The sequence below is a fragment of the Nicotiana sylvestris genome, chromosome 11 (assembly GCF_000393655.2).
Source record: "Nicotiana sylvestris chromosome 11, ASM39365v2, whole genome shotgun sequence".
NCBI classification, from domain to species: Eukaryota; Viridiplantae; Streptophyta; class Magnoliopsida; order Solanales; family Solanaceae; genus Nicotiana; species Nicotiana sylvestris.
The window spans coordinates 134,185,408-134,198,635 of NC_091067.1; positions in this window are offsets into that span (position 1 = coordinate 134,185,408).

Genomic DNA, 13,228 nt, shown 5'->3' on the forward strand with positions numbered 1-13,228 from the left:
GGCCTTTGCTGAGTATCCATTGATGAATCGACGATAGTAGTTAACAAGGCCAAGGAAGGATCTCAACTTAGTTACCTTTATGGGTGCCTCCCACTCTTGGATAGCATGTACCTTAGCCTCGTCCATGCGTAGCTCGCCATTGCTAATGACATGGCCCAAGAAGTGCACCTTTGATTGTGCAAACTCGCACTTCTCTCTTTTGATGTATAGCTCATTCTCCTGCAAGACTTGGAAAACCTTACTTAAGTGCTCCATGTGTTCCTCCAAGGTGTTGCTGTAGATGACTATGTCATCTAGGTAGACTACCACGAACTGATCAAGGTAGGGATGAAAAATCCTGTTCATAAGGGTGCAAAATGTGACCGGTGAATTGGTTAAGACGAAGGGCATCACCAACCACTCAAAGGCTCTATATCTCATCACACATGCTGTCTTTGGCTCATCCCCTTCCGCAATGCGAACCTGGTAGTAGCCCTTTCGAAGATCCACCTTGGTAAAGTACTTGGCTAGCCCAAGTCTATCGAACAAATTAGTAATGAGCGGGATCGGGTACTTATTCTTCATTGTAACCTTATTAAGTGCTCGGTAGTTTATGCACAAGCGTAACGATCCATCCTTCTTATTCTGGAACAATACTGGTGCACCGAAAGGTGCCTTTGATGGGCGAATGTGACTAGCATCCAGCAACTCTTTCAATTGTTTCTTGAGCTCCTCCAGCTCGGGTGATGCCATACGATATGGGGCAAATGCGGGTGGCTTAGCCCCTGGCTCCAACTCAATCTTGTGATCCACCTCTCGCCTAGGCGGCAAGTACTTAGGTAACTCCTCGGGCATGACATCTTTGTTCTCCTCAAGCAACTTCTCTATGCAAGGCGACACTGTCTCTTGAAAATTCTTGTCTTCCTCTAGACTTGCAATGGTTGCCACAAATGTCGGCTCCCCCTTCTTGATGCCCTTGACAACCTAAATAGCTAAGAGTTGTGCTTGGATCTGTCTGTGTGGCATAGTCACTGTAGGTACCATGCAAGCTCCTTCTCGCTCCATAACCAAGATACGTTGGAGGTAGGGGTCGATTAAAGTATGACTATGTCTAAAGAACTCTTGCTCCAGTATGATGTTAAAGATATCCATAACGGTCAAGGTAAAGTTTATCATACCTTTCCAAGTTCCCAATTTGACACCAATTCCATTAGCTACCCCACGAGCATTTTGTATCTCGGCATTCACGGTCTTGACGCGAGAGTTGGTTGGAGCAAGCTTCAATTCTAGTCTCTTTGCGGCAGCCTTAGTCACAAAATTATGAGTTGCTCCAGTATCCACCATTGCACGAGTGGGCTTGTTGTTGATGGTGAGACCTACGTACTAATTGCCATTCTCAGTAGGTTGGATAGCTTGCTTTGTGATAACACCACATAATCTGATCATACCCAACTGTGCGGTTTCCAAACTCTCTCCTTGTGGCTGCTCCTTCCGCTCGCGTACCATGGAACTGAGGCTATTGAGGTCAGGACAATTCCTGAAGCCATGTGGCCCTCCGCATATATAAAATCCCTTCTTCTCACCCCGTACCTTTTTCTCGGCATAGCCCTGACGGCCACTCGACTTTTTGAAATCTTGAGCCTTGGAGTATTGTTGTTGTATCTCCTTGACTTTGCCACGGTCTCCCTCACCTTTGACATTGTTAACCTTTGACTCCTTGCCATTGCCTTTGTCGTGCTTTTCATGCCTGAAATCCATCAATGATTCGGCCTCCACTATGGCTTGGTCTATATCAGTGACTTGTCGGCGTTGCAACTCCTGCTTAGCCCAATTTTGCAGCCCGTCCATGAAGTGGAACAACAAGTCATCATTGGTCAGGTTGGGGATTTGAAGCATAAGGGTAATGAACTCATTAACATAGTTACGTATGCTCCCTATTTGCTTCAATTCCCTAAGTTTGTGCCTTGCCTCGTACAAGACATTGTTTGGAAAGAACTGTCGCATGAACTCCGCTTTGAACTAATCCCATGTGCTAATAGCACATAGACCTTTATCCACGTCGGCCATCTTCCTTCTCTACCATAGCATGGCAGTCTCTGAGAGGTACAATACCGCAGTGTTGATCTTGGCCTCGTCGTCCCTCACTTTGCCGTGCCTGAAGTATTTCTCCAAGTTCCAAAGGAAGTTTTCCACTTCATGTGCATCACGAACACCATTGAACACCGGGGGTTTGGGAGCCTCGATCTTGGCCTCCCTCGTCACCACAACATTGCTGGCTACCTCGGTCACCCCAGCATTGACATGCTCCTCGAGTGACTCTATCTTTGCCTGCATAGCATCGATAGTACTCAAATCCTCCATGAGTCTGCACTCTAAGGCAGTGATGGTTTGCCTTAGTTCCATCTCTGTCTGTGTACGTACCTCCAAGTCATTTCGGATACTCTCAATCTCTTCAAGAGTGTGCCCCTCAAGAACATTAAGGGTGCCTTTCACCTTCCCCAAGCGTTGGCCAAAGATCTCCACGGCGTCCATTCCCGCGTTCATCTTCATCACCCACTCTTTACCAAGCGAGACGTCCTCTAGAAGGACCTCCACTTCATCCTTGCTCGCCTCTGTGGCATATGGTTCTTGGGATGTAAGCCCTTCGTTTGACACAACCTCAAGTGGCACCTCCTGGCTCTTGTTGGTGGCATTCCTCTTTTTGCTACGACCGCTCTTACCAATAGCATCCTGGATGACATTGGCTTAGGTGTTGGCAACGGTAATTTCTCCGTCATTCGCCATTCTCTTAGTTGAAACCTTCGCTCTGATACCATGTTTTCACGTCCTTAGTTGTTAACTAAGTACATGTGCGGCACTTGACAACTCTCACGATCTTGCACAACTTGCTCACGTTCTTGCTATGTCAAGTCAGCCCTACTACACTCAAGATCGCTAAGATAATGAAAGAAAGAACACAAGAGAATTGTTAAACGAAGCTTTGTATTAGAGAGAACTTGAATTGTTTGCTTGGTGAATTACAAATGAGTGACCCCCTTTATATACTAGTCTCCAAGGGGCTAGTGTGTAAATATTAATTATTATACAAGTCCTTGATATTTACAAGATAAGGGCTTTCTCTAGAATTCTCTACAAGCCTAGAAGATTCCAAGGACTTTCTTAGCAAATCCATAAGGATCTAGGTTATTCCTAAGGAAATGTCCATACCTCTCTAGAATCTTCTCACAAATGCTAGCCTTCTTCTTATGTAAGCTTTCAAATGGCATTAATATATGCCAAATGGCGCCTATGTGGCATGATGACATGGCGTGTCATCACACTTAGGAGTTGCCGATTTAATTCTAGGAATTAAAATCCAAAGGACTCCTCAAGGATTGGCGTTGTCTCAATCTCATTACGTAAAAATGGTTCTTGAAAAATTCAAAGTATTTAGATTTCAAGTCTCAAAGACCCCAATTGATGTAAATGTGGCTCTTACAAAGAATCTAGGTCAAAGCAAAGCTTAGCTGGATTATGCTCGTGTGTTGGGAAGTTTAATATACATCATGAATTATACACGTCCTGATATAGCTTGTGCAGTAAATAAACTGAGTCGTTACACAAGTAATCTCGACCAAACTCATTAGATGGTAATGAAACGAGTTTTGGGGTATTTAAGACATACCCAAGATTATGCTTTACACTACAGTAAGTATCCTGCGGTAATTGAAGGATAAAGTGATGCAAATTGGATCATTGGATCATCATAAACAAAGTCCACAAGTGGATATGTTTTTACCATTGGTGGAGGGGCAGTTTCTTGGAAATCATCTAAACAGACATGCATTGCTCGCTCTACAATGAAGTCTGAGTTTATAACTTTAGATAAGGCTGGAGAAGAAGCTGAATAGCTCCGAAATTTCTTGAAAGATATTCCATTTTGGCCCAAACTAGCGGCTCAAATATGCATATATCGTGATAATCAAGCAGCAATAGAAAGGGCTGGAAGCATTATGTATAACGAAAAATCTTGTCATATACGATAAAGACATAATACTGTTAGACAATTACCCTCTAGTGGAATTATCACATTGACTATGTAAAGTCAAAAGATAATGTGTCGGATTCCCTTATAAAAGGCCTAAATAGATAGGCGGTTGATAAATCATTAAACAAAAATGGGACTATGGCCGAGAACAAGCCACTGTGGCGGTAACTCTACCTAGAAGAGTGGAGATTCCAAGATCTAGGTTCAAGGAGATCAAACAAAGTCATTAGTGACGGTTCAACATTGTCAAATAAAATTTTGGTATATTCTCATGATGAGACAATGTTCAGTACCAAGGATAACGAGTTAAGGCTTTGTAATGGATTCTAATTTTGATACGGAGTATATCAAATAGTGTATCTATGAGATAATACGTTTAGGAATCACATATATAAGTGTGAAGTGTTAGCCGCTTCAAGGAGAATTCTGTTAGTCCAATTCTCTACGCACTTATGAACCAGGCGGTGTTCATGGCTAGAACGAAAATAACAATGAGAACCAAAGGCAGTTAAAGGTTGATTGTGTGACTTATGGCTGTCTAGGTATACACCAAAGTTCGACGGTTCAAAGATATCAAATCTAGCGATTGACCGAGTATATCCAACATAAGTTGACTACGAAAATCTCAAAGGGAAACGTACTTATCCATGTGCGATTAATAATTGCTTGTAAATCATACAGTTTTTCGTGCATGCATATTTTCAGATAGTCATTCCCCATTCATGTGGGGGATTGCTGAGTTTTTTTATCTAATTAAATAAGAGGTGTGAATAGGAAATAGAGAAAAAAGATTTGGAGGGAAACGAAAAATTTGAAGTGTTTCCTTTACTAATTCACTTTGTCCTCATCGGAAAATAAAAAGGAAATCTTTGTGCTTATATAGAAAAGCACATCTTCTAGCTCTTAAAGAGTTGAGACGGAGTGGTGCCTCGCGTCGTCATCGTCGTCGCTCGCTCGGCTTCGGCTTCGGTCAATTGATTGATTGATAATTTTTTGGACCAAATTTAATTCTAGTTTTTTGTTATTTAGTTTCTTTTCTAATATTTTTTTGCGGAATTTTTAATTTAAAATTTGCGATTCGCAGCGGCCAAATTCGCGACTAACAGAATTTTAGTTCTACCAAACAGACACCATTTCAAACGAAATCAGAGTGTGTTAAAGAGTGTCTTTTGAGCTACTTAGTCTAATATGAATGTCATAATGTTGTGATCTTAAGATTTTTTTGTGCGGACTTAGTCTAATATAAAAGTCACGATGTTGTGATCTGTTTATGGTGCATATAACTATATTGTTAGGGTGAGCATAAAAAGCTCTACATTATTAGCAACAAAAAAAAGAAGGAAAACTAAATATAGAGTGAAGGGATACTATTAATGATGTGAGATTTTTTAGCGGAAACATTATATGGGATTAACCCAAAGAAAACAATACCGTACTATATTAAAAGCATCTTTGGAATAAATTTACACAACAACTATGGTTATGGGGGACACATACGGAGATAGGGGAATAATGGCGTGGAGCTAAGTTGTTTATTACCTTTACCGATGATAGCTTGGAGAAGAAGCTAGAATGTGGTTTCAGTGGTCGTAAATACTCGGAAGCACATAGTAAATCTCCAGATAAATCCACAAGGTGATAGGCCATGCGTGACTTAGTTTTTGGGGCTTGGTGACGAGCCATGTGGAATTTTGTTCGAAAAAGTGATTATTGGGATATATGAACAAAAGTCTTATATTAGTAACCAACAGGGGAAAAAAGAAGGAAGATACGTAGAATATGTACGACTATCTTAATGATGTGCGGTATTTTGGAGAAAATTATGCGAATTTAACAAAAAATGATGTTAAGCAGAACAAGAAGGGTAGTTTAAATTTGCCAATGTACATTAGTTCTCAAACTTAACTTTATGGTTCTACACTAGGGTTGTGCATAATTTGGTAAATACCGAATTACCGTACCGAAATCGAAAATTTTGGTATTTGGTATACGGTATTTTGATATTTGGTATGGTATTTGGTTTAAGTTTTAAAAAAAATTGGTATTAGGTATGGTATTTGGTATTTTAAAATAAAATATCGAAATACCGATACCTTACCGAAATATATATTATATTACACAAAACATATATTATCAATTATAACACAAATATAAAAAATCTAAAATTTTACTTTCCTTTATTCTCTAAGTTCATCAATTAACTCTAAACAAGTAACAAGACGTTTCTAATGATAAAATATTCTTTTATGTATAATTTTCTCTATTTGGGTCGATATTTGCTAGTTTTGGACAAAATATTTGTAAACAAATATTTTCAGTTTTGTATTTTTGAGTATTTTAATTAAGAATATTAGAGTCTATGGCTCTATGCACTAGTTAGTATTCAAACCGAATAAACCGAAGTTACCGAACCGAAAGGAGAAAAACCAAACCATACCGAATTTAATTAGGTACGGTATTGGTATAGAATTTTAAGAAACTGAATATCGAACTGAAATGTCTAAATAGCATACCACACCGACCGACGAACACCCCTATTCTACACTTGATCGATGCACTCTTGTGCCCCTCGTTAGATGTTTGTCGTTTCTTGCTAAATAAAAATCCTAATATTTTCCTAGTTTGGATAAAGAGGCAAACAAATCTAGTTGTTGTTGGCAAGAGAGTCTTAGATATTATGCTAATCATTTTTATTGAGAGCATGCTCTTAATTTTATAGCAAACTTACTGGTAGCTTCTTGGGTCTAATAAAATTATTCGTTGGAATTCAATAAAAACAACTTACATATCTCAACAATATGAATGTGAAAAGAGTGAGTCTAGATAGTAGTTTTATGTGGCCTTATTTTTTAACACCCCCTTCAATTAAAATCTTAACTGTTTCTGATTAAGAGTACATATAACATACTAACATAAAAACATGAACAAAACTACATGATTGAATGTTAGCAATATAAGTATATAACAACAAAATCTCGCAAGTTCTAATTAGCCTGTTTATAATTATGAGGTTAATTACGAGCCAAGTAATGTTGTCTGATATTCCTGGAATATTCATGTTTTTTTTTCCATTTCCTAAAGTTTCATTTGATACTAGAATATCATAACTTACTATTATGTGATGGTTCTAGAATAAGAATGTTCTTTGAAAGGTATGGTTCTCTACCTATATCCAAAAAGAAAGAAAATACAAACAAAAATAACTAAACCCTTAATTTATTTCCTAATAAAATACACAATGATTGAATCTAAAAGATTGATCCTAACCCGACTCTATAAAATACTTCAAAATAATTGTTACACTGACTCTTACTTTGTTCTCCATTGCTTTTGAAAAAGTTAAGCCATGTCGTTTCATACTGAGATTAAATAAGATAATACCACTTCTATCATATAAAATTGACTTTATACTTTTTGTGTTTAAATATAAAATTAATTTGTACTACCTTAGTTGCTGGCTTTTCTGTTATCTAGGTCAGCCGTGGGAAGCACGTGACGCTTCTTTTTGCGCATGCCCTTTCCTAAAAGCACTTGAAAATGTGATGTCATTTAAAAAGATACCATAAAAGTTTACTCCATTTCATTTTGTTTTTTAAAAAACAAATTGAGTGGTGGTCTCTGTAGGTATGGGCCTAATTTGAATTTCATTTAATAAATCTCATTCATGAAATATACAAAAAACTCTACTTTTTTTTAGAAAAATTCTAAGTTAAAAGATGGCGAAATAAAGGGTTATATTAACTGGGCAAAATTAAGTCAGGTAATGGATAAAAAATGAGGAGCAAATTTTTAATTGAAATCGGGAATTAAAATTGGATGTGAATTTTATGTTCACGGGATGACACATCTTCCTCCATTTAAATTAGGGGGTATATTAGTGTAATTCTATAACGGTGAAGCCGTAATTGAACTGATACTTAAATGGAGAGTATTTTAAACTAATTCTGATAATACGAGGGTAATTAGGATTGAGGAAGGACAATTTGAGTAACGACGTTTCAAAAGTACAATAATGTAAAATTTGTACATTTGTTTGAATTGTAATCTCTTCATTGTTAAGCTATATTTTGACGACTCATTTTTAAGTAGAGTTTGCTTGAATTTTTTGAAAAGACAAGTTCACTTTCATAAATAGTTTACGTTGGGTGCTTATGGTCAGAGATATTGCTATCGGCATATAAGCGATGAGCTACCTTACGTGGTTATATCTTGTGAATATGTTTATGATTTATTGCAGTTGGTTGAGATTAAAGGTGTTAATCGAGCCGGGCTGACCCGTTTTAAATCCAACTTCGGCCCGGGTCAACCTGTACTGTAGCATTTAGGTGCGGCCTGGGACGGGTTGGGCGGGAGCGGGTTTTAGACGAATACATTTTGGATATCAGTGCACCGTAACCCGCTAAGCCCGCTAACCCGTTAACGGGTTGTTAACGGTTGCTGCCCGGTTCAGCCCGGTTACTGTTACAATTTTTTTTTTTAATTATTGGACCGTTGCCAACGGTCAAATTCAGAAATGACTGTTGGGGAACGGCGAGATTTTGCACAAATGGTCATTTCGGCCTCCCCCATTAAAAATGTAGCCCTCCCACCCCTAATAATTGAAAAATTACATTTTTAACCTTTTAAAACCTATAAATATCCCCCCTTCTTCTTCATTTTCTCTCACAATTCATTCTCTTATTACTCTAATTCTCTCTTGATATTATTGTTCTTAAATTCTCAAATCTCAATTACTTATTATTTTAAGTTTCATCTATTATTTAGTTTAGGCATTACAAAATTATTATTATCAAATATCAAGTATTCAAGTGAAGTGTGGTATCAATTATCAAGTACTATCGAGTATCAACTATCAAGTTTCAGACTTTCGGTCTATCAATTGAAATTTGATTTTTGATATCAAAATTAGTGCGGCATCCGAAATTCCGGTACACTCGTTCCATCTCTTTCTCTTATTTGGTATACACTTATTTTATTATTTAGAATTATTAATTTAATTTACATAATGGATTTACTTAGAGCAGCAAAAAAAGCGTGCACTAGTAGAGATGGTAGTGGTAGTAAAAAAAACTTTCAAAAGATCAAGAGGTGGTGTTGGTTCTTCTAGTAGCTTTACACATATTTCTGAAAGTTCACCTGAAAATTTAAATGTAGATTATGAGCGAATGCAAGAAAATTATGGTGTAGATGATGATTTAGATGCTTTGTTAGATGATATTCAATCACCCGATAATCTTGACACACCACCACCTACACCTGGTAATGCTAGTCAAACTCAAAATGTTATGAAACAAGTAAGCTTCCCCTCCCTATTAAGAAGAATCGAAGATTAAGAAGTAAGTGTTGAATTTTTTTTGACAGACTAGAAGATCAAAAAAATTATGTAAAATGTAAAATTTGTAATGAACTTTATAAACATGAGCCCGGTAAGGGAAGGGGAATGGGTCAACTTCGTAGGCATATGGAAGAGATTCACCTCTTGATTGGAAAGTAGATGAGCAATCTGGGCAATAAAAACTTAACCCGGGTACTGGGGGTTAATGGGTAAATACGATATTAAGAAAGATCGGGAAGAATTAGCTAAAATGATTGTTTTAGGTTGTTTACCTTCTAGTTTTGCTTCTTCACTGTTTCTTGTTACTTATATTCAAAGAATTTATAACCCTTTGTTTAAAGGTATTCCTAGAAGTACTTGTAGAGGTGATATTTTTAAGCTTTTTGGACTATATCATACATATATACGTTATTTGTTCATAAATCTTTCTTATAGAGTTTCTCTTACTTCTGATATTAGTCGTGCTGTAAATAGAAATGATTTTTTTACTATTACATGCCATTGGATAGATGATAATTTTTGTATGCAAAAATGTATTATTGCTTTTAAATATGATGAAAATCAAAGTCACACTGGTGCATTTATAAGTAATACTATCCATGAAGTTGCAATATTTTATAATCTTGCAGAAAAAGTTTTGTGTATGTCATTTGATAATGCTTCTAACAACAATTCTTCTATTACAATATTGAAATTGCATCTACACCCACCACTTCCTGAAATATTTCATGTTAGATGTTCATGTGATATTTATAACTTGATTGTGAAGAGTGGCCTTGAATTATTTAGAGATGAAATCACTTTAGTTAGGAGAGCTGTCGATGTAATTCAAGGAAATAATATAAGTGCTAGATTAAATGTATTTAAGAAAAATATGTGTACACTACGGACTAAAACCAAGACTCATGTCTGAAGAAGTAGTTACTAGGTGGAATTATACTTATTTATTCTTAAGATGTTATCATAAATATAGAATGCCTATAACTGAAGCTGCTAATTCTCATTGTACTGATCCTAGGCGTTTGTTGACATCTAGAACTTGGGATGTCATTCAAGATGTTGTACAATTTTTACAAAAATTTTATGTGGCTACACTTGAGTTTTCTAATGCTTATTATCCTACTATTGTAAATGGTTTAGTTCATATTGCTGGAATTTCTCTTTTACTACATAATTTGATGAAGAAAGAAGGATACACTTCTGTTGTTGAATCAATACTAGATAAGTTTAAAAAATACTTCTACCCAATTTCCCATATTTTACCTAATTGGTGCTATTTTAAACCCTACTATCAAAAGGATAAAGTGTCGCCAATTAATCAGTGCTTTATATACTTATATGGATATTGGACCAACTGAAACTCCTGATATTGACACTTGTATTTCTAATCTACACAGTCATTTACAAACTTTATATAATTATTATGCTAACATTGTTGATGCTTCTTCTGTTGTAGATGCACATATTCCTTCAACTGATACTTCCACATCTGGAACAACTTTAGATGATGATGATGGTGTTCAAGATTATTTGATTTGGTCTACACTAGGAAAGCATCAACAAACGAGTAGCAGAAATATTGATGAACTCCAATTCTACTTGAAAAAGTCACCAGAGCCCCTAACAAAGGATTTTCTACCGCTGGGTTGGTGGAAGAGCAACTCAAATCAATTTCTTGTTCTTTCGGCCATGGCTCGAGACGCGCTAAATGTGCTTATTTCAATAGTCGCATCAGAGAGCGCATTTAGCCAAGCAAGGCAGTAGCTAGGAAATACTCGTCATTCATTGGGCAGCAACGCTTTGGAAATTCTAGTGTGCTTCAGAGATTGGATAAGATCAGAACGGCGAAATCAATGGCGTGCTGAGGTAGACGAAGAGGAGGACCAAAAAATTAGAGATATAATGGTTTATGGTTTCGATTCAACCAATGCCAGAAACCAAGAACCTGATGTTGACATGGAAGAACTTACAAAAATAATGCAAAATATGTGATGTACTATTTCTTAATTTTAATAATTGTTGTAAACTTTTAATTTGCAAGTTCAAAAAAAAAAAAAAAGCTTGCAAATTAATTTGAAGTATTAAAAATATAAAATAAAAGCCTTCAGAGTTTGTTCCTTACATATTGCCTATTGGTCTTATTAAATAATTTTTGTAGCCACTTACTTTCTAATTGCAGCTGTGAGCACGTGATTTTTTCTTCACGAAAACTACTCCAAAAGAAATCGAAAAATAAAACAAATTGCCTTTGGGTACAATTTTGAGAATTTTGCGTGACATTTTGGATAATTATTTTTGTCTGTGAATGTTTATTTTGTTTTAATTAATTAAAAAATACCAAAATACATGTCGCATGCATATTTAGGATTTAATTATGTATTTTTGAATTAATTAAACCATGTCCTATTTTAAAGAATGAAAATCTCAAAAATATGAATTTTTGGTAGCTTTCTCATTTTTATTGTTTAATTGTGTGTGATTTTATTTTTATCAATATTTGATCTTGTGTGTTAATTGTTGTTAAGGATTAATTAATATCTTTTTAAATAATCTTGGTTTTACAATTTATTTTAGGAATTTTGGTATTTAGGAATTAAAAGGAAAATGAAAGAAAAAGAAGAAAGAGTGAAAATCGGATTGGGCTATTATTTTGGACCAAAGATCAGGCCCAAATCACCCATTTACCAGGTCCAGTTGGCCTGGCCAGAGACGTCTTAAAAAGACGTCGTTTGGTCACTCTTAATCAAGGCCGTTGGATTAATTGATCCAACGGTTGAGATTCAATCTATACCCATATCCAAGAACCGAACCCGACCCGTCTACCCCGAACCAACCCGCCTCAGTACTTAACCAAAATGACCCCGTTTGACCCCCAGCCTAATTTGGACCGTCGATCTTCACTAATCCAACGGATCACATTAATCCCCTCAATCTAATATACCAAAATACCCCAGACCCATTGCCCCCCTTTCATTTCCAAAACCCCCCCCTGTTCAGTCGTCTCTCTCAGAGACGACCCCTCAAAACCCTAGCCGCCCTGAAACCCCTCCGCCTGAAACCCGGCGGAAACAACGCCGTCGGTCACCAAATTAACACCCCTAAGCCATCTGACCACCCTCGTTACATATCCGCTAACCGTTTGCCTCGAATCAACCTCCAGCTTCTCGAATCTTCAATCGAAGATTCGAGCAGAACCTAAACCTACCCCAACCAGTCCCAAACTCACACCGGACATCTCCCTAACCTCCCTCGTCACCAGACCACCGTTGGTTTGGTTCGAATCAGACCAGAACCGTTCGAATCCCAAATCGAACTCCCAAGAACCCTAGAAAACCAAAGGTTGAAATCTGTCCAAATTAAAGGATGATTCGGGGTCTAATCGACCTTAGTCGAAGTGTTCTCAGTTGAGAACACTCGATTAAGATCCGTTCGACCTCAAAGAGTCCTAGTCAGAGTCCAAGTCAGGGTCGTCCAGTTTCCGAGTTCTTGAGGTATTTTTCCTTTCCTGTTTGTTCCATTTTGTATTTGTTTATGTCTGTTTAATTGTTTTGTTTAGTTTTGTTGATTTTTCAATTCTTTTTTGTCGATTGATTCTGTCCTTCTTCAATGACCTTTTATTGGTCGAACTTTTTCTGGTCGTTGTCAAGTATATGATAAACTATATAATTGATTTGAATGAGTTTTGTCGATTAGTTAAGTTTTATTATAAATCCCTATTTTCTATCAATACAACTCGAACCATCTGTGTGCCTGTTCGATTGGCGTCAAGAATTGGATGGCAGGCACAATTCTTACTAGTTCTCCGCACAACTTTTGTGCAGTTGAAGACTATCATGCCTGTTTAATGAAAACCTGGTTGTACTGATTATGTGTGTTGTAATTCGTGT